We start from the raw sequence: 22713 nt of genomic DNA on the forward strand, positions 1-22713 counted from the left end.
ATGTATTAAAGATCATAGAGAAAGGAGAATGTACAAATATATGAAAAGCTTCAAAAAGAGAATTTTAAAATATATGAAACACTTCTGCTTATATTATCCTTTTCCCGTGATAATATTACTTTTTGGAGTGCCAATCCTACTTTAATACATATGTTACTAGAATAAAGCTGTTATTTATCACCTACCGGAATTAAAATATGCCCTTGTTTAAATTACAATTTAATAAACAAGCCTTAATTTTAACCTAAGGTTTTATCTAAATTATTATAAATCACTTTATCTAGATAATTTTATCTTTAGCTACCTTAATTTTATCATCTAACTTGACTTAACCTTAAAGACTCCCTGTTGTCAAATCTTATCCAGGACAAGTGTCCCCTCCACAAACCTCCTTAAATGCATGTCAGTTTGCCAAACACCAATTGTGCAAACCAAGCCATACCTTTAATGGATGTGGTGACTCTCATTAACAAAAACCCTCTTCATGTCATGGGCTCTGTAAAAAGGTAAACAGTATAGATCTCGTGTAGGAAATTTTGAATTAAATTAGGGACACATGACCAGCAAGAATGACTTAAGAAGATAAACAGAATGGATAAAGAAGGCAAAAGAAAGGAAGTAGCTAAGAGGACCAGTTAACAGTAGTCTTAAAATACAGTTTGGAAAGGTAAAGAATGATAAGGCAAATCCTGAATCTTCTGGGGGCTAAGAAGAGTTTTTATAAGAGAGCATTTGGAGTTGAGGTACAGAGATCTATTATACACTAGGGCATGGTAATCCAAGCTCAACTTATACCTTCTTCTATATACCACTGGGTGCCTAACTGTGAGATTCCTGCCTACATGTCAGAAATCTCGATTAAAGTTGTATGATGGTCAATGTCATATGTCAGCTTGGCCAGGCTAGGCGACCCAGTTGCTTGGTCAAACACAAGCCTAGATGTTGCTGGGACGGTGCTTTTTAGATGGAATGGACACTGAAATGAGAAGATTCTGAGAAAAGCTATTTGCCCTTCATAATGTGGATGGGCCTCCCTCAATCACGAGAGGCCTTATGGGAAGAGAGGTTCTAAGAGGGGAAGGAATTCTTCCTCCAGACTGCCTTTGGACTCAAGACTGCGGTAGCAACTCTTCCCTGGGTCTCCAGCTTAGTAACCTACAGATTTTGAACTTCCATCCTGTAAAATTGTATGAGCATATTTCTTAAAAGTCTCTTTATACCTATCTATTGATTGGTCCTATTAGCTCTGTTCCACTGGAGAACCCTGTCTAATACAAACTGCTCCAGAGTTAAGCAATACTATAGCATCTAAAGGTGTTTTCTTCCTTATCAAAAACAGCCACTCTAGGATGACTTGAATTCCTCCTACCACTAGACTATTTTCAGGCCAGTGGTGGCTGTGTCCAGTCTGTGTAATTTCAAGTACCTGAACACTGACTGTATAAGACATAGAGGCAATTTCCCAAAGCTAAAATGTGGAGATGAATGTCACTGGACACTGAGAACACGCAGTAGAATATGGAAAGGCCCCTTCCAAGTAAAAATTTCCAAGTTTAGAGTCAAGGTAGCAGAGTGGCCTAACATCTTCCAAAAACCCTTTTTTGTTTTTGAGTGATGGGAGGTAGCTACAGTATAAAATATTACAGTGGGAAAGGCTTGTCTCTTTCTTGCATTAATCTTGTCCATCTATTTCATTTTTAGAGAGTTTCATGTTCAGCCAACTACCATGCAATCAATTAAATCCCCAAAGATTATATGAGCAGGATTGCACTTTGACTTCTTCATTTCAATTACCCAGGACCCCAAATGTCCGTGACTAATGAAAAAGAGGATCCTGTTACCAAAGTTCCTATCTCAAGGAAATGAAAATGATTACTGGCTTGCATGCCTGTGGGTAATGCCCTATAGTAAAGCCAAGAATTTCAATTCCAAGTGGTCAAGTTATTCTGTATGCTTCAAAGTTATGGTTTCTACATGGGATGAAAAAAAAAAAAAGGACAATCCATCCAAGATTACAATTGCTAATCCCTAAATAAACAGTTCAAATAGATGCTTTGGTGCAGATTCAAAAGAATGAATGCACAGGAGGGTATGTGGGGCTTCAGGTTGGAATATGGAAGAAGGGTATGACTTATCTCAGTGGATGAATGCAATCAACAAACACAGAGATGTGAAGATATGACCATAAATAGATCACAGATATCAGGAACAAAATATTCTAGTTTGATTTAAATAAGGGGATATGGGAGAAAAGTATAAAAGGTAAAAAGGCAGAGTCTCAAAGGCCCAATTTAGGACCATAGGTTATATTTTGTGGGAAAAGTAGAGCAATTGAAGTTTGTGATGAGTTCATGACCATGTGTATAGTCAGTTGGAGCTTTGTTATCAGTTCTCCCTTCTTCCTTGAAATAAAATGATGTGTCCACACATCTTCCCACATAACTGTGCAGTGGCTCCTAGTAGAGAAGGCAGGATATTCATGTCTGCCACTTTTACCTTGGGCTTAACCATGTGCCTTGATTTGACCAATGAAATATTAACTGATGTGACATCTACAGAGACGTGAAATACGCCCGCAGAGATTGGTTTGCTTGTATGTCTTTCCATAGCCATGAGAAGAACATCTACCAGGTAGCAGCTGATCCTAAATAAGGAGCTACATGGAGGCCTGAATCCACACACGTGTGAAGTTAAGTATATGCGATCCTAGTGGAGCCCAGCAAAACCACCACTGACCCACAGACATGTGAGTATGAAACATATGCTTGTCATTGTAAGCCCTCGAGGTTTGGGGCTATTTGCTACACAGCATTACTACAGCAGCAACTGTCTAATAAAAATCAAAAGAGCAGTTTTGGAAAAGAAAACAAACTGGAAACACGAAGACAATTTAGAGAATTATTACAGACCCTCTAGAGATATTTTTGTTCCCCTGACACAATAGTCTATAACGTTTTAGATGCAGTTGTTCCAAATGGGTGGCTTCTAGGATAGGCTTCTAGGAGAGATGGATCGAATCCCCTATCTAATCCACACTGTCCACACAGTAGGAGCAAGAAATAAATCTTCCCTGTTATAGACCACTAAGATTTAGGACCTGCTTGTTTCCTCAGCATAACTCAGACAACCTCAATATAGGAACGAAGCTCCAGGATTAATTCAGCAGTTTTCCAACGTCATGGACTTTTGCATTTTCCCTCTTCCTATTCCTCTCCTATCTGCAGACAGTAATATCTCCTTTTAAGGTGTCAAGGTGACGATAGCAGGTGTAGGCCAGGATTGAGTCACATGTCCATGTTTGGGCTGTATCAGAAGGAAGAACAGACAAGAATCTTTGTCTTGTCAATACCTATGGTGGGAGACAGGCTTTACCAACCATGAGGAAGGTGGGAGGAAGAGTTTCGAGAAGGCTGTCCAGAGGTCCTCCAAAAGTAGGATGAGATATACCACCCACATTTCAGATCCTACCCTATTGTTTATTGAGCACTTACTCTCTGACAATTTCTTTTCATAGTTTATAGAGGCTATTTTCCACCTGTTTGACAGATAATAAGCCAAGATCCAGGGGAGCTAACGGGGATCACAAAGCTAAGTCACCTTGATAGTAGGTTACAGAATCCAGTCTTGAAAGCACTCAGGCCTGCCCCTCTAGCCAAGTGCCCTTCATGTTAAGATTTTGGCCCCTCCCCATCCTTCAGTACTTCCAGACAGCCACCGATTGTGCTGCGTGATTTCTCTGTACTACAAAAAAGGCGCAGGACACAGACACAACAACAAAGTCCCTCCCTGGGGGTCTGAACTAGCCAAAAAAAAAAAAAAAAAAAAAAAAAGAAAGAAAAAAAAGGCAGATGAAGGTTTTATTTTTTTTAGTGCCAAAGTCCATTCCAGAGAGCGCCTGCTGTCCCATGACTTATAACAGTAAGTGATGCTCAGATTCTGTTGGGCTCCCGAGCAAGCATGCCAGGTCTGTTTGTAATTTTGCAGCGCCTAGCATGCTTGTCAGAGGCTTTCCATTCATTTTCACTGACGCTTCTCTGGCCTTTTGAAGGCTTTGCAGCTCTGAAGGCCAAAAGCCCAGGCCCCAGCTCCTCAGAGGCTGGCAGTCCTCTTAACTGCACTTGCCCACACGCCCCATCTCCCCCTTTGCTCCTTCCAAAGAGAGGATATCTCGCTACCACTGGAAAGGCAGCGACCTGAAACACGCTGTGAGGCTGGGCAGCAAATCTCTGGTGTTGCTCATCCCCGGAGCATTATTTCCCCCTTAATCACCAGGATCCTGGACTCTTGCTCTTGGGACGGCGGCCTGTCTTGATCTCTCTGGGAGAGGCAACAGAGCAGCTGCGGTAGAATGTGATGCTGCTGCGTTCATGGCATTGCACTCTTTCTTTGGATTCCCACATGGCTGTGCTCCCTCCTGGGTGGCCTGCCATGCAGACCAGAGTAGTCCCTCTTCCCAGAAAGGCAGCTGAGCTTCCCAGCTGTGGCATCTTGAGGAAGGGAAGCCCATCCCCTCTGCTGCACAACCGTCTTATATTTTTTTCCACTTTGGAAGCTGGTTCCCAGAGAAAGAGACCAGGATTCTTTCTTTTTTTTTTTTTTTTTCCTTCTGGAACTCTTGTTGCTGTTACCGTCAAGTCAAGCTGTAGTAAAAAAAAAAAAAAAAAAAAAAAGGCAGTCTGTTCTACCCATTTCCTACAAATTGCACCTTTCAATGTGCACCAGATCGCAATTTCCTGAGTTTGGCTTTTAGAATGTGTAGCTTTTGTTCATCGTGTTACCTCCAGGATCCATGGGCATAGTAGGTACAAAATAAATATTTGTTGACTCAATGCTTAAAAACACAAGCTTTAGAGGAAGAAAGACTCCACCGTTATCACCTAACAGCATCATGATCTTGAATGAGTCATTTAAGCTCCCTGAGCCTTAACAGCCCATTTACAAAAAGGGGGGTAAGAATACCTGCCCTATCTTACTTGACTATTCTTGCTAAGTGACATAGCTGACAACTTGCTCCTTTTTGAAACCCTCCAGTGCATTTGACAATATTACATTCTTCTGATCTCCGCCCTACATCTCAAGCCATTTCTTTTTTTTTTCTTTCAAATTTATTTTTTATTTATTTATTTTTTTTAATTAATTTTTATTGGTGTTCAATTTACCAACATACAGAAAAACACCCAGTGCTCATCCCGTCAAGTGTCCGCCTCAGTGCTTCTCCATCTCTTGGAGAACTTTCCCCTGTATCTATTCCTTAAATAGCAGAGCTCCTCAGGCTTTGATTCAAATGCCTTATTTTGCCTCCTTCTTTCTCTTATAATGAGGTTACTGCATAAATTTCCATGGCTTCAAATACCATACACTATCACCTTTATCAAGATTATACCTCTAGATCAGCTCCCTCTGCAGTACCCCAAGCCCCAAATCTATAGGTCTAACTACATGAGAGCTCCATTGGTATCTCTTTGGTTCCTCAAACTAAAAAAGACCTAAACTGAATTCATGATATTTTTTCCCTCAAATTACTCCTCCTTCAATGATTTCAACCTCCAAAAAGCCTCTTCCATTGACTTCTACTAAAAATCTGGCGGGTGTCGCTGAAAACTTCCTCTGGGTTAATCATTCACATTCAACCTGACACCAAAGTTTGTCCATCATGCCTGTGAAAAATGTTCTTCATCCGTTCCCTTCTCTCCAGCTGCACTGTTGCTATCATCCAAGTCACCATATTTGCTTGGACTATAACAATAGCATCTAAACGATATCCCACATGCACTCTTTTTTCTCTAAAATTTACCCTCCATATTGTGTCATATGACCTTTATAAAAGGCAAATCTAAACATGTCACTGTGCAAATTAAAGTTTTTAAAGCTTATATTGCCTTTAAGATAAATCACTACTAAAATTAATGATAAAGTTATTAATCATAGAATAAGTTCATGAAGTTGTTAATTAAAGAGCAGTGATCAGTTATTTTTCTTTAATTTCAGCACTAAAATTAATATTTACCGTATCTGCACAACGCATGCCCTCCTATTTGGAACCAATGTGAAGAAATATCTTGACTTTCTCACCTGGAAACCTTGTAGCCTCAGCCAGAGTGACTAGATGAGACAGAGGGAGAAAAACAGAGAGAAAGAGAGAGAGAGAAAATGAGAAGGAGGGAAGGAAAGAAATGTCTGACATCTTAATAGTTCCCATGAGGCCAGTACTACTTCCCACAGTTGGGTTTCATGAATTTCTCTTGGTTCCTTATAATAAATTTCCTTTTGGTTAACATGGGTTTGTTTTTCTTGTAACCAAATAGCCCCTAAACAGAAATAAAAGTAGCCTTTTGCCTTTCCTTCTCTACACAATCCCAAACTTGCATACAAATTTTAATTTGCAAAATCATCATAATTTGAAAGGCACTAGATTTCCCAAGTTATGGGATTCATTTACCGAGTTCTTCGCAAGCAAGCAATCCCTTGCCAAGGGAAACAAAAATTTCCCAGATCAATGATATATTTTTAACTTTTTATTTGGAAATAACTTCATATTTACAGATAAATTATAAAAAGTAAAAATAATATGAAAACTACCCATCTATCCTTTATTCAGGTTCATGTATTTTTAACATTTTATCCCATTTGCTCTATCTTTGGTCCATTTATCAATGTATCTTGTTATCTAGCTATATCTCATTTTTTTCTGGACCATTTGATAGTAAATTAAATATATCATGGCCTTGACCCATCAATAATTCAATGTGTACTTCCTAAGAATGAGAATATTCTGTTACATAACCATGGTACCATTGTCGACTTTATCAAATTTAATATCAGCAAATGTTTTCACCTAATCTATTTGTATTCCATCAATTTGGGGACTTGAGCATTAGCAGAGGCTCCCCTGGCACCCTCCAGTACAGGGTCCAGTGTAGGGTCAGGCATGGTATATACTTGTCATGCCTCTGACTTCTTTTAATCTGAAACACTTCTACATCATTTCTCTGTCTTGCATGGTACTAACATTTTGGAAACAAAGAGTCCCTCTTTTGTTTAATAGAAAGTTTCTCTTTGGGGATTTGTCTGATACTTCCTCACAATTACACTGAGGTTCTACATGCTCAGCTGGAATACTGCATAGGTGATGTGACGCTCTTCTGGGAACGTCACACCTGGGGTCCATCCATCCTCCATGAGCGATGCTGACTTTGAGCACCAGGCAAAGTACAAAGTGTGAGCTGGTTCTTCATTCAACAATTACTGGAATTTTTCCTCCTTTACAAGGAGATAAGTAGTTGATGGAGAGACACTTTAAGTCCATGCAAGTGTTCTGTTCCTCATCAACATTTCTTCCTATATTTAGATCCAATACAGTACATGATGGAAGCAAAATGTAAGTTTCCATGCCCACTGCCTCACCCTCCTCTGCATTTACCAGTTGGCTCTTGTCACTCAACTACTGGCGAGAGCCCTCGCCTCTCTCTTATTTATTTGTTTATTTTTGGTATGAACTCATTTCCTATTTTTTCAGTGGTTTATGATTCATTATGGTACTGAATCATTTTGATGTGCACATCGTCCTACATTTGGCTAATCATAGCCCTTCAACCTGAATCTTGTGTTCTTGGAATGGGCCACTATGTGTACAGTGCTTTCTTACTTTATATTTCAGGCTCATCTTGTACCTACCCTGCCCCAGATCTAGAATCAGCTATTTCTCCCAATTATATCCTAAAACTGGGACTATCGAACACTGAATTTTCTTAAAAGGAAGCACATTTATGCCTGCCCATTCTTTGTTATCAGAAAATTTCAGGCATACATAAGAGCAAAACAAAGAAGTTTCAATGGAAAATTCTAATGGCTTATTTCTCCTTAGTTCCTTGGTTATGAAGATAGACTGAAATATGGGTTGAATTCTAATTATTGAAAATCAATGTATTATTATCCTAATATTCTGAGAGCCAGTGCTTGGCGGACTTCCTCAGATTTTATTGTGAGTTACAATGCTGGTGATCAACTAATCCAATAAATTGCTCAGTTCTTCCAGTTCACTAAGACCAAATATGATTGCTCTTTAAAAAATGTTGGCATCCATCTCTTCATCTACAAGTATAATGATTTTGACTAATTTTACACAAAAATATTGCCATGTGTGGGCTCCATAAATCTGTCTTATTTTGTTACTTACTACTCTCCCCAGCTGCTTTGAATTTAGCAGAAAATCGCCAAATCAAAAAATAAGCTGTCATGTGTGCTAATATCCTCTCTGTGGGCATTTTTAATTTTTATCATTATATATCTTATGCTCAAAAATATATTGTTTTAAAACATATTAAACATATCTGATCCTATGCTCAAGAAAAAATTATTTCTACTTTTAAAAACAGAATTGGGAATTCAGGGAAAGAGATGTTAAAACTTGAATTTTTCTTGTGAGATTTTATGCGACAAGTGTTAGCATCTCATCTAATTACATTTGTTAGATTACTCATCTTTAGGAACAAAATGTTAATGAAACTCGAAACACTGAAATGACAAAGAATGGATTTTTTTTTTCTGGCCTTTATATTCATGCTAAATAGAACTCTACAATCCTTTGAATAGTATGCACTTAGGTTGTTGTGATAGGTATCGGTGGTATCATCAGATACCTTCAACAGAAGATAATATAATTTAACTAAGAAGTGTGTAATGGAATGCCAACAGCTAAAAGTTTAAATTGGTCCAAGTTTAAACAAATAAAAATATAAATAAATTGATCAAAGTTGGTTCATAGGAACCTATAGCATAGTCCAGACTATTGCTTGCTTTATCAAATTCCAAGATTCAGAAGAGGTGAAATAGGGGGATGTTTCTTTTTTATAATCACTTTTTTGTAATATAGTTCATAAATGTTACCACTTTAATGTATATAATTCAGTGTTTTTTGTACATCCCCAAAGTTATGCATTGATCACCACAAATCGCAGAACATTTTCCTCACCCTGAAAAGAAATCGCAGAATTGTAAACAGTCACTCCCCCTTCCGCCTTCCCCTCTGCCCCAACCACCACTAATCCACCTTCTCTCTATGTCTATGTGTCTATTCCGGACAATGCATATAAATGTAATTGTGGAATATGTAATGTCTTCTCTCTGGATCCTTTCACTTAACACAATGTTTTCAAGGTTCATTGATGTCCTAGCATGTATCAGTGCTTTGTTATTTTTATGGCTAAATAATATTCTCATGTTTATATACACTGGAAACACTTGTTCATCCATTCATCAGTTGATAGGTATTTGGATTGTTTTCACACTTGGGCTATTAGGAATAATATTGCTATGAACATTCATGTGCAAGTTTTTGTGTAGATACATGTTTTTAATTCTGTTAGGTACATACCTAGATGTGGAATTGCCAAATCCTATGCTAACTCCGTGTTTAATTTTTAAAGGAACTGCCAAACTGTTTATCAAACAGCTGTACCAGTTTAGATTCCCACCATCAAGGTATAAGAACCTCTGTATACCCAACCAACACTTTTTATTGTCTTTTTCGTGGTAGCTATCTCAGTAAGTGTGAAATGGTATCTTATTGTGGCTCTGATTTGCATTTCGCTAATGACTAATGATTCTGAGGATCTTTTCATGTGTTTATTGACCTTCTCTATATCTTTTTTATTATCTATTCAAATCCTTTGCTTGCATTTAAATTGGATTATTTGTCTTTTTTAAACTGAGTTGTTTTAAGAGTGTTTTGTGTATTTTTATGCAAGTCCTTTATCAGATATATGAGTTGCAAATATTTTCTCCCCATCTGTGGACCGTCTTTTCACTGACAGTGTCCTTTGCAGCACAAAAGCTTTTAATTTTGATGAAGTCAAATTTATCTTGTTACATGTGCTTTGGGTGTCATATCTAAGAAACCATGATCTCATCCAAGGTCATAAAGATTTACTCCTCTGTTTTCTTCTAAGAGTTAGTATAGTTTTAGCTCTTATATTTAGGTTTTGATGCATTTTGAGTTAATTTTTGTAACATGAGATAGGGATCCAACTTCATTCTTTTGCATGTGAATGTTCATTTGTCTGATCCTCTTTTATCCAAGAGACTGTTCTTTTATCATTAACTTATCACAACACCCTTGTGATAGAGTCTTGATTGAATTTGTCTCCCACAAAGATGTAGAAGACCTTTAAAATTCCCTAGATCTGTTAGATCTACTGTTAGATCTACAGTAACAAGGCCCTGGGTTTCAGAGGATAAAAACAGTCCATTTTTCCATTACTAAGAACAGATCTTTTTTTAAAATAAATAAATACATACATACATACATACATACATACTTACTTTTTTAAAAAATATTTTATTTATTTATTTGACAGAGCGAGAGAGCATGAGCAGGGGACAGAGGGAGAAGTAGACTGCATATTGAGCAAGGAGCCCAAGGCAGGGCTTGATCCCAGGACCCCAAGATCATGACCTGAGCCAAAGGCAAACACTTAACCAACTAAGTCATGCAGGGCCCCCTTTGTTTATTTATTTTAGAGAGAGAGAGAAAGCATGAGCAGGAGGGACAGAGGGAGACGGAGAATCTCAAGCAGACTGTGTGTTGAGTGCAGAGCCCAACTCAGGGCTCAGTCTTACAACACCAAGATCATGACCAGAGCCGAAACAAGAGTTGGATGCTCAACTGACTACACCACCCAGTCACCCCTGGATCTTTCTTTACTGAATACCTACAATAGACCATCAGTGTATATGGACCTTATCTCAATCATTGCCATTCTTTGACCACTGAAGACCATGAAAAAATTTGTCCAGTCATAGAATTTATATTTCAAAACTTAACCAAGACTCCAGAAACACGAGAAGTGCCTATATTACTGAGCCATTTGATACGATTTGGGAAAAGTAGAGCTGTCATGGAAAAATTGTAAGATTTCAAATCTGTGGTCAAATGTCCAAGTACGGATGACACATTGCAAAGTTCTACTTTAAGCAACACTTCAACTGAAAGGGTCAGGTAGGATTGCAGGTAACTTCTTTCCAGAAAGCCCACTGTACCAGGTGGGTCAGAAAGGTAAATGTTGAGCCTGAATAAATCATTCAATTTCTCTATAGATACCAGTGATTCATAACCTATTCCTCATTTATCTCTTGTTAAGCCCTAAACCTGCAATGTCCCTTCTAATTCTTTCTTTGGAAGAGAGCATCATATTCCTAACAAATCACTTTTGCAGTAGGCTGCTTCTAAAATAGCCACCAGCGATTCCTGCCTCATGGTGTTCTCTTGTGTAATCTCCCCACGCCCCCATTGTGGGTGGGCTGGTCTCAGTAATTTCATTCTAACTGACAAAAATGATAGGACATTACTTCTGAAATTAAGTTATAAAAGATTGTGACTGCCATTTTGCTGGCATTCTCTTGTTCTTTCTCACTTGCTCATTTTTTGGTAAATCCAGCTACCATATTATGAACCTTTTGGAAAGGCCAACTGGTAAGGAACTGAGGCCCTTAGTCCTACAGCCTGCGAAGAACCAAATTCTGCCAACAGCATGGTGACTGAGCTTGGAAGCAGATCCTGCCCTAGTCAAGCCCTAAGATGACTGCAGCTTGGACAAATACCTCGATTGAAACCTTGTGAAAATCCATGAGCTGCAGGACCCAGCTAGGTCATTCGCAGATTCCACATGAGCAGTGAGATAATATACTTTCTTGTTAAGCCACTAAGCTTTGGGGTTATTTGTTACACAGCAGCAGGCAACTGAAACACAGGACAGCTTGGTTTTCTACTGTTTTAAACTAGTCTGTAGTTGCTATAGTTTCTCAACAAACTGAACGTAATGTCAAATAAATAGTCCCTAAATCCTGGGTTTTCAAATCCATTCGCATAAATGTACCTTTCCAAATATACAGCAAGACACTGGCCCCATATTCAATTGGTCCAGTATTCAACTGATGCAGTATTCAAGTACTAGATCATTCCAGCCATCCTCATGACTCGAGTCTCACTGCATCATCTGGAAGTTCACTGTCTCACTGCTAAATGGTATCTTTGTATTCACCAACTCCTTCAACTTCCTAGCATTAACCAAAACCAGACTTTTCAAAAACCACATCAAAGGAAACTCCTACTTCCATCCCCCACACCACTCCAGCATCCTGCTCTGTGTCTGCCATTTACTGGTAATGGGAAATCAGGCAAGTTCACGTAAACCCTCAAAGCCCCCAATCTCTTCCTTTCTTAAATGGAAATAACTTCTAGTTTGTAGAATGTTGGAAAATTAGTAAAATGATGTAGGTGAAGGTGCTGACAGTGCTTATCACTCAGCATGTACCAAGTGATACTGGTTTTCATTTCCCAAAATCCTTTCCTTACTCATGTATTCAATAGTCTCTCATTGAATATTTATACGGTCCTGTTTTTGAACCACATCCTGCTGATACAAAGATAAATGAGTCTTCAAGGTACTCACAATCTGCCAGGGGAGATAGTATTTATCACACACTTACTGTAATAGTTGGTCAGTCCATGATAAATGCTTATACTCTGGGAACACAGAAAAGGGATACTTCATTATCCTGACATCTCGTCTTCAGTAATTCATGACACTTACTTACAACTGCCTCGTTATTTCCTCTTTGCCACAGTCTACAAAATTCTAAGACACCCTCCATCCCTCATCCTCCAACTTATTTTTGTTTTTTGGTGTTTTTTTTTTTTTTTGGTTTTTTTTTTTAACGAGAAAGAAAGAGAGAGAGTGCCTGCACACATGAGCCAGAAGTGGGGGATGGAGGAGCAGAAGGAGAGAGAGAGAATCTTAAGCAGACTTTATGCTGAGCACTGAGCCCCATACATGGCACCATCTCACCACCCTGAGATCATGACCTGAGCTGAAACCAAGAGTCATATGCTTACCCAACTGAGCCACTCAGGTGCCCCTCACCCTCCAACTTCTGGTCAGAATTTTTCTTTCTACTCTTCTCTGATCCACACCCCTTAATTCAAGCAGCTACTCTATTAATGATCATTTTAATACCTTCGTCTCACAATTCCTAGCAAATTTTCAAATCATCTTGATTTTAGGACTCTGACTTTCAAAACTTTGAGGTAATAAGTTTGTATTGTTTTATGTCAGTAATTCAGCAGCGAATTTGTTACAGCAGCAGCATAGGAAACTAATAAAGCATCCCCTCAAGAACTGCCCACATCCTCTTCTCCTGGTTTCCAGGCTGATAACTAAGGTTGAATCTCAACATAACCTAGCTGGGGACATATGGGTCTGATAAGGGCAGAAAGAGACCATAAATCTAAAGAACTATAGACCTACAAACTGGCAGGAGTCAGGGGGGTTCTCCTGAGATGTGATTTTGATGGTGCTTGACCAAGAAGCTGGAATGTAAGCCTGGATAAGCAAGGTTTCATTGAGTTCCGGATTTTTTTTGTTTAATCTAATGGTAATTAACATCCTAGCAAAGAATTCAGGAAACTGGACAAACTTATTGCTGGCATGACTTTTGAAGCCTAGGAGAAAAAAAGGTCCATTCGTAGCAATGGAGAAGTGTCTGGTTTCCCTGGCAGGTAGTAAAGGAATAAATAAAGCTGAGGAGCAGCATGGACATGCTGCAATGGATAAGTTAGGTGCGTCCAGAAGACCCACGAGAGGACCATGTTCCATGGGAGGCCCAGAAACAAAGATATCTTACCCCAAGACATTACCCCAAGGCTGATGAGAGGATACCAGCCTCACTAAGAATTCCAGAGGTGGTTCCCTTTGTAAGCCAGGGGTGACAGGAAAAGAGGTGCTACAGCATCCATTGGGAGGGTGAAGCTGCGTAGGCAACTATGTCAGTTACCATCCAGAGCAAGCCTGAAGATCCTCTATTTCACTCTTCTTAAGTAATTCATCACTTTCAGTAAAGTCTTCATAACACATTCCAGAGACACTGCGAAGTTCTGAAACGTCTGTGAAACAAAATTCTAGAACCACAAATAAAATATTAAATGACCTCTTTAAGTAGAAAATAACATATCTGGGAAGATTTCATATAACTACACACTTTAATCAGCCTTTTCTTTGCTAGGCATTATGTGTTTAAGTAGCAAACAACAGACAGATACTTTAATTAATCTTTGGCAGTCAAATATCATGCTCTGTAGCCAGACTGTAATCAATACACACAAATTTCTTGGCAGTTGCATTGTATGTAATCATAACACACTGGCCTGACATTTCACATCTCATTGAAGAGGATTACTACCTACAACATTCTCCTCATCACAAGAGGCAGAAGTGACGGACACTTCATCTTGTCCAGGGGCACCAGGGCATAATGGAAAAGACTGGGTTTCAGAGTCCCACACAGTGGGTGATTTGAATGTCAACTTTGCTGCTTCCTGGTTTTCTTGCCCTGGACACATTTAACTTCTCTCCCCTCAGATTACTCCTCTATAAATAGGAAATTAACATAGATTTCTTGTCAGCAATACATGAGGTAATACCAACTGACAGTGGCCAAGAAATGCTAGCTCTGTGCCAACCCCTGTCCTTCCTCCTTGGTTTTCTTCCTTTGTCCATCTCCACACCCTCAGTACTACAGGCTCACATTGAGGGAAGACATAGACCAGCATTGCCCTAAAAGACCTATAACCACCATGCCCTACCCATTCTCATCTTTCTAAGTCATTTCCATTCACTTCGGTTAAAAAAGACTGCAAAAACAAAAATAAGACAAAACCAAACCAAAAGACAAAAAAAATTGACCTTTCTACTCTCTTACCTAAAGTTTTATTTTTAAAGTGAGAGAGGGACATTCCATGGTACCTCTGAAAAGGGAATAAGATCACCTTTGGAGCAGGCAAAAAAAAAAATCCTCAGAAATCACCTATGAAAGTCATAAATGTTTACTTCCAAAATTTTTGCACTCTTCAAAGGGCATCTAATATGGCTTTATTCCTACTTTTCCAATGGCACTTATATCTCCAACCACTGGCATCTGACTTGGCCTCCTGTTTTCAATCCATAATTGATTTCTTACCATCTTTGCCATTCCCTATTCACAGCAATAAATAATAGAGGAAAAATCCATTTACAGGGGTTTCTGAGTGGCTCAGTCAGTTAAGTATCTGACCTTTGGTTTCAGCTCAGGTCATGATCTCAGCATCATGAGATTGAGTCCCACGCCTGGCTCGAGCTCAGCAGGAAGTCTGCTTCTCTTTCCCTCTGCCTCTCCCCCGAATCTCTCACTTTCTCTCTCTCTAAAATATAAATAAAATATTTTTTAAAATCCATTTACAATAGTTTATTTCTGTCTTATCAATGCAATAAGAAGCAACATCAGGAGAAGGTAGAAGCAGAATGGAATTCTGGTCAGGAAGATGCCCCAAAAGTTCAGTCTCCCACACAAATCTGTGGCAAGCTCACTCATATAACCCTCCACCCAGAGAACTCTCCAGAAGTTCTGCATCTAGTCTCTGTTAGCAACATCTGCCTTGAATTATTAAAAACAACTATATATGAGTAGGAGGACAGAGCTAATGGAGAAGTTGGTAGGTCACCCAAGGCATTCTCTTGGTCAAGGAATAGTTTGCAAGGATCTACAACAGGTAGCACTCCCCCATTCAGGCACCTCTAGATATTTAGCAATATATAGAGAAAGTTTTTTTGTGCAAGAAGGGGGTGTTTCAATGTCATCTAGGGGCAGAGGCCAGGGATGCTACTAAACATTCTATAATGCACAAAACAGCCCCCATTAATAAAATAATATATATATTTTTAAGAAAACAATGCTCTGGCCCAAAATGTTAGTACTACTGAGGCCGAGAAACTCTGGTCAGTGCAGAACTTAGCTGGGAATCCTATTATCCAGAAAAGAAGGAGGAGGAAGAAGAAGAGGAAGAGGAAGAGGAAGAGGAAGAGGAAGAAGAAGAAGAAGAAAAGAAGAAGAAGAAGAAGAAGAAGAAGAAGAAGAAGAAGAAGAACCACCAGCAGCTATAATATAGTTTCAAAACAGGAGATCCAAAAAAAAGATCCAACAAAACAAAACAAAACAACAGGAGATCCAAAAGGAAGCAAACATGACCGTTGTCCTAGAATAAAACTTGTGACATTGGAATGGGGGGGGGGGAACCCTTGAAACACAATCAAAGAACTTGCTTTAATATCAGATGCATTTTAAACAAGCCATTAAAACTAATTCAGAAGACAGCATAGCAATTCCCAGAACTTGCCTAGCATGCTACTGTCCTATGATCTCACGGGCTCATGGACATGACTCTAGGAACACAGAACTAGGTTTATTTAATCCCTCACTTCCTTTGAGCTCTGGCAACAGATGAGTTCTATGGGCCAAATCCTCTCTGTAGAAAGGCAATGGGTGTTGTGCACAGTTATCCAAGAGTACAGATTGGCTTTGTGGTTTCTTGTGTGGCATTTGGCTAGCTTGACTAGATTAGAAATGGAAACACAGCGAGATTTCCGAGGCAGATGGCTGATAGGCAATGCACTATTAACGTCTCATTTTGAATGTGTAGTTACGTGCTTATAGGTGGCCTCTCAGGGAACATGGATTAAAATATCATTATCTGCAATCCCATAGCTTCCAGAGCAGTTCTGCATATCATTGGTACTCAATACCATTGATTTACTATCTCATCAATCATCTCAGTCCAACATGACAGAGATTTTCATATCTCTGGAAAATGAAAACAGACACTGAAAAGGAGCACCTACTGTATGCCACTTACTACATCGTGTGCCAGAAATAGAGTGATAAACAAGATGAATGAGTTGCCTACCATTTGGGAGCCTATTTCCTCCTCCCTGAGTTTACTGTGGCCACTTCTTTCTAGATGAGGCTGAAGTTCATTTATATTACAGGAGTAAAGTTTTGGGTATTTTTTCTAAGATTTTATTTATTTATTCATGAGAGACACACAGAGAGAGGCAGAGACCCAGGCAGAGAGACAACCAGGCTCCCCGTGGGGAGGCGAATGCAGGACTCGATCCCAGGACCCCAGGATCATGACCTGAGCCAAAGGCAGACACTCAACCAATGAGTCACCCAGGTGCCCCTACAGGAATAAAGTTTAAATCCTCATTTCTTCTTCCATGAGACTCTCCATCACTACCACACCTACTAGGTTGGAACAAGAGTTTAAAATAAACTCTTATAAAAATGTGCATTGGTTAGGCGGGGGAGGGGGAAACTATGGAGGACGGAATCAAAAGAATGGTGGTGTTTTTTTCAGGAAAAGAAATTCTGTTCAACAGTCTCCTTTTATGAAGGGAGCAAGAGGAGAGGCGGAGGCACCAAACAGAAGTAGAAACGCTAACCTGGACCAGAGCTACTTGTGTTGGAACAAAGATTCCAGAAGCTCTGAGACAAATGAAAAAAAAAAAAAAAGTTTATGACCAGCCTGTAAGTCTGTTTCCACTTGGGGATTAATTAGTATCAACATTTTACCAGCCAATATGTCAAAAAAAAAAAACATCAACAGCATGCTCTGCTCTTTCTTGTGCAATAAAACCCTTCATGATTACAGACGTATGTACACTATGCCCTTTATCCTTCAGTAGAATTGGAAATATTAACTAAAAGCATATTCTTGATGACTTTTTCATTTCAGGGTATTTTCAATAAGTGCAATTTATTAAAAGTATATCTAAATGTGATTCGATATTTCTATAAAACACTGTGTGCATTCACCAAGCAGACGATTTTATCAGATTTGTTACATGTCCTGTGCCTAGGTGAAGTGACTCTGCAGAAGATGATTTGGTCAGCAGATGTGACCAGAAATTCATAAAAGTTCTACTTTTATTAAACCTGCCTCATCGACACAGCACACTTCTGTTCTGGTCCCTTCCGCAGGGCTTCGGAGGCCGGTTCAACATTCCTGTGTTCTCAGTTATAAGTTTTGGTCTTTCCACCAAAGCAGTTTTATTTCCTGACAGGCACTTCAGCTTATGAAAGCCAGTGATGTTGGGAAAATATTCCAAGTGCACAGGTTGTGTGGTTGGTGGAAAATAGGCATTCATGGAAAAACGGATTGAAAGCAAAGTCCTCTTCCGATTGCTATTTTGGAACTTCTGGTTTTCCTGTGGAACTCCTAGTCAGTGGTGATTGCAAAATCAAAAAAAGGCAAACAGAGTGTTAGAAATGCAAATGACCAGGAGTCTATTTAGAAGAAGACAGATGCATGCAGATTGTGCTTTTTGCATCTCTTTTTGAAGCCAAGAGGAATGGGTAATGGTCAGGAGTGAGTAATGTTGCACGGTCGGACAGCAATGCAATGGGCCTTCTGTATTTCTCCTTTGTCTCACATCCGGCTCCCTGCATCTTAAACCAGACTCCTTAGAAAGGTTTTGCAGCTGTGCCCTTTGGACACAGGGCATGTTCTGACATGCAGAAGTTTATCTTGTGCGGTGCATGGCAGCCAGCGCCACCTAGCTTCCACATTTCCTCAACTCAACAATTTTCCACATTGTTAAAGGGAGTCTTCCTGAGGGCTTGATATCAGTTTCACAGATTTTGAATGATGGAAGTCTGGACGGGAGCTGGGGCAGCCAAACTGCTCTCAATAGTTGTTAGGCAGAAAAACACATTCTGTAAGTCTGTGGAACTCTACGTAAGATTTGCACAGTTTCTCAATGCATTGACTGGTCAGAGCCTGCTTTTCACTTGACAAATCTTTGTGTGCCAAGTAGTTAGGTAATACGCATAGACCAGACTTCTGAATTTTAGCTACTAAGTCCTGAATTAGAGAGTATTTCTAAGAAGAAAGTCTTTGCTGGGCTCATACCCAGGGACTACTTCCTTACATCCAGAGAACAAAAATCAATTACTAGAAATAAGAAAAGTTAGAAAGTCCAGGAAAAATGGCACGAGGTGATTTGCTATAACTCAGAGTATACTCAATCTTTCTGATGTCAACTTTGGCTTGAGGTTATGATTCTAGATTTTTTACATACTTTTTTTTTAAAAAGTTCATTCATTCTGGGGATCCTGGGTGGCCCAGCGGTTTAGCACCTGCCTTCAGCCCAGGGCATGATCCTGGAGTCCTGGGATCGAGTCCCATGTCGGGCTTCCTGCATGGAGCCTGCTTCTCCCTCTGCCTGTATCTCTGCCTCTCTGTGTGTGTGTGTGTGTCTCTCATGGATAAATAAATAGAATCTTTTTTTAAAAAAAAAAAAGTTCATTCATTCATTTATAGTAATTTCTCTACCCAATGCGGGGCTCGAACTCACAACCCTGAGATCAAGAGTCACATATTCTTCTGACTGGCCTTCCCCTGATTCTCACCATTTTATTAGATGACAACGATCTCACCCTGGGCATTATACTCTTCTGCTTTCGTGACAGCTAACTATTACAGTGTGAGAAACAGAGGGACACAGAATCAAGGGCCAGGCTGGATCTACATCATTAAGATCAACTTCGTGGGAGCATGATTTGATATGCATGAGAGGCCATGGGTGTTTTAAGTATGTAAATGAATCAACACAGAAAAAAAAAAAAAAGAGCAAGCAAATCACTCACTTCGATTTCCTGGGAGGCATTTCTTTTTGTTTTGTTTTGTTTTGTTTTGTTTTGGAAGTCATGATCATATGATCACCAACCATTAGTTCAATGGGGAATTTTGCAGATGGTATTGATGATGATAATGAAATAATGATGATGAAGAAGAATTTGCAAAGTATTCAATACTTGGAAAAAGACATTAATAGACTCCCTGCTTCCTTCTGTAGACTCAGACTTTTTTTTAAGAAACATCAAAAATGACTACAGTAAACAAAAATAAAATTTACTACAGTGCCTAGTGGTAGGTAGCAAAGGAAAAACGCAGAAGGAGCTCCTACAAGCCTAACTAAAACCTCCCTCCCTTCTAATGAGAAAGTAGCTTACACCTACCTAAATTCTTGTATGTTACTTTGGTAGGAAAAATTTTATCAAAAAAAAAAAATTCTATCATTCTATGTACTGGGTGAGCACTTCCCCCAACAGGCTTTGATTAAGAATAGAAATCTCATTGCCCAGAAGAGATATCTAGGGACTAGCAGCAATCTCAAGTTCCAAGTCAGTCGTTCCTTACTTACTTCCTCACTAACAAAAGACGCAAAGATAAAACTCCAAAATAAAGCCCATGGCATCTCCATTCCTGCTTCTTTGAATTGAGTTTGTAGTCTTTGGGATCCCCAAAGTAACCCACACAATGATCTCAGATGTTGGTACATTTCTTGTTTCCCTTCATATGAGGAAGGGCAATGGGTTTCATACCAGCATTTGCTGATGGCAAAACATAATGAAAACATTTCTTTCTAATAATGTCGACCACATTCTAAATGTCATTTAATGTAACTATGCTCTATTTTTTAGTATTTCAATTTAACATAGCTAGTCACAGGACCAATTATACTATGAGGTGGACCCTTTGAGGCCTGCCTGAGAAAATCTGCCAAGATACTGCTCAGGAGAGAGACCCAATCACACATTTACAATTAAACATTTTAGAATATTAAACTTTTTTAGTTTATAAATGATGAAACAAAGAGAGTGCTGTTTTTTTTTTTTTTTTTTTTTTAAGAAGACCTATCCTTGCATATAAATCATTAGCAAAGGGCAACTTTGGTTTACCATCTGTACTGGGTTGAATAGTGACCCCCTCACCCAAGAGGTATGTCCACCCAGTGAAGGTGACCTTGTTTAGCAAGAGAATTTTTGCAAATGTAATTAAGCTAATGATCTGGAGATGTCATCATCCTGAATTACGGAAGGTCCGAAATCCTATGACAATGTTTTTATAAGAAAAGAGAAGACACTGACACAAAGAGTAAGGCCATGAGAAGACAGAAACAGAGATACAGGTTATGCTGACACAAGCCAAGGAACGCTTGGGGCCACCAATAGCAGGATGAGGTGGAGAAGAATTCTCTCTAGAGACTTCAGAGAGAACATGGCCCTGCCAACGCCTTGATTTCAGATTTCTGGCCTCCAGAACTGGGAAAGAATCCATTTCTTTTGTTTTCAGCTACTGGATTTGTTACAGCAGCCCTAGAAAATTAACACACTATCTAATTCCACAATAAAAGAATCAGTTAAGAAGAACAAACTTCCTTTCTAACCATCCTCTACCCTCACCAGCATGGAAAATGCAGCGAGAAAGTTTAGAGATTTTGGAGTACTTCAGTACTAGAAGTATAAAAATCAAAGAAACTCTAGAAAGTGCTATTTCCTCGCTGTTCCCTGGGCACACCTTGTCCTGTGACACCTTTGCAAATGCTGTTCTTTCAGCTCAGGAAATCCCACTAGCCTTCCAGATGCAAGACAAGTATCATCCATCCCTTACCCTAATGCCCCCCTACACACAAGAGCTCTCTACCTTTACTATGGCTTCTACAAAATTTCTTACTTGGTTCTATTACAACAGAGTTTACAATGTTTTGTGCTTTGGGGTCTATAGAGCCATCTCTCCCACTAGACCGTGATGTTTATAGGCACAATGATAAGATCTATTTATTTCCAATCTCACTACATGTGGTCTCCAATCCTTCAGGGGCCTAGTCTGGATGTCCTTCTAGCATGGTGGTTGGGTTCCAAGTTCTAAGATGCAGAAGCTGCCAGTTATCTGAGGGCTTAGACTCTGAAATCCCAGAACATTCTATTGGTCGAAGCAAGTCACAAAGCATCCTCAACTCAAGAAGCAGGGAAATGGAGCCCCCCATCTTGATCTAAGGAATACAAGCATACACAGAGATGAAAAGAATGGCTGGTGGCCTTTATTGGAGACTACTTACTCCACCTGAATTCCAGTCCTGCTCTCTTACTAGGATTATGACCTTGGCCACAGATTCATAATTTCTACAATTCAACATCTAGTTCTATAAAATGAGGAGGGCACTGTCCACTTCATAAAACTATTAAAAAGAGTAAAGGAGATGTTGCAATTCACTTAGTATGGTTCTTTGCACATAGTAACCTTCTGACTAATGATATCTACTTTCCTCTTCTGATAAAAAGGGGGACACATGAGAAAACAGGAAGTCACTAGGTAGCTAAAAGGAGGAAATGCAGAGGAAGACCTTCCTGGGGCAAAAAAGAAAGGCAAAAGGACGATAAAGACAACCTTTATCAACTTCAACCAGTTTTGCCAAGGAGTAATCTTATTACTTAATATTAGGCAACCATAGTTGAAATAAACAAAAACTCTGGGAAAAAAGTGTTTTGGGTGTTGAGCAGCTAAGTATACTCATATCTAGAAAACCTCATAGTTCAGCCTCAGGGTTTATATTATAGCTTTAAGAATTTATAAAATAAGTTTTATTTCTTATTATTAAAGCAATATATACATTGAGACCATCTTAGGTAACATAGAAAAGCAGTAGGAAGAAAATAACCATTTATAATGCTATCACAAAAGGTAACTGGTAGAAATAGCTCAACATACCTCCTTGCAGTTATTTCATTATCAAAATGTGCATTTAGGACCTTCTGCATTCAACTTAGGTCGTGATCTCTTAGGTCCTGGGATCGAGCCCCAGATTAGACTCCACACTCAGTGGGGAGTCTGCTTGTCCCTCTCCCTCTGCCTCTACCTCCTGCTCCTGCTCACTTGTGCGCTCTCTCTCTCTCTCTTTCTCTCACTCTCTTAGTCTCTCTCTCTCTCTCAAATAAATAAATAAATAAAATATTTAAAAAATATGCATGCAGGACTGACTTCACGAGTGTATAATCTGTGCA

This window comes from Vulpes vulpes, chromosome 2, assembly GCF_048418805.1.
Source record: "Vulpes vulpes isolate BD-2025 chromosome 2, VulVul3, whole genome shotgun sequence".
NCBI lineage: Eukaryota > Metazoa > Chordata > Mammalia > Carnivora > Canidae > Vulpes > Vulpes vulpes.